Consider the following 712-nt stretch of genomic DNA (forward strand, 5'->3'; position numbering starts at 1 on the left):
AGTGGGCACCCCCACAGCCAGCGGGCACCCCACAGCCAGTGGGCACACCCAGAGGGCACCCTCACAGCCAGCGGGCACCCTCACAGCCAGCAGTCACCACAGCTAGTGGGCACCCATACAGCCAGTGGGAACCCCCCCAGTCAGGGGGCACCCCTCCAATCAGCAGACACCCCAGGGTCCAGGGCCAGTGGGTCAGTGCCAGATGGGAAAGATCTCCGGGCCCTCCCTCTGTCCCTGTTCACGGGACCCTGTGCCCGGGTCAGCCCAGGTCACCCCCTGGGTAGCTGCGGGCGGGAGGCTGGGACCATAGTCACCACAGTCCCTCCCCCCCCACCCCCAGCAGCGCAGGAACGGAGCCCTGCCCCTGGCCCTGTCGCCCCGCAATGCCAAGGCCGTCCTGGGAAAGGGCAGGAAGGCGGGCAGGAGGACCAGCAAGGCCGTTGGCAAACAGGTAGGTTCCCACCCAGCGCCCAGAGGGTTGCCCGGACCCCCACCCTCCCCAGGAGCTGACTTCTCGGCTCGCAGGGCAATGGCCACGCGGTGAGCCGGCTGCTGCACAGCTTCTCCGTGGACGAGGACTTCGAGTTCGATGATAGCAGCAGCTTGGAGGAGGAGGAGGAGGAGGAGGAGGAGGATCCTGAGAAGCAATCCCAGCAGCTGACCCCTCCTTCCTCATCCCTCTCTCCAGCTTCAAAGCCTCCTCTAGTGCAGG

This window comes from Myotis davidii, unplaced genomic scaffold (genome assembly GCF_000327345.1).
Source record: "Myotis davidii unplaced genomic scaffold, ASM32734v1 scaffold211, whole genome shotgun sequence".
NCBI lineage: Eukaryota > Metazoa > Chordata > Mammalia > Chiroptera > Vespertilionidae > Myotis > Myotis davidii.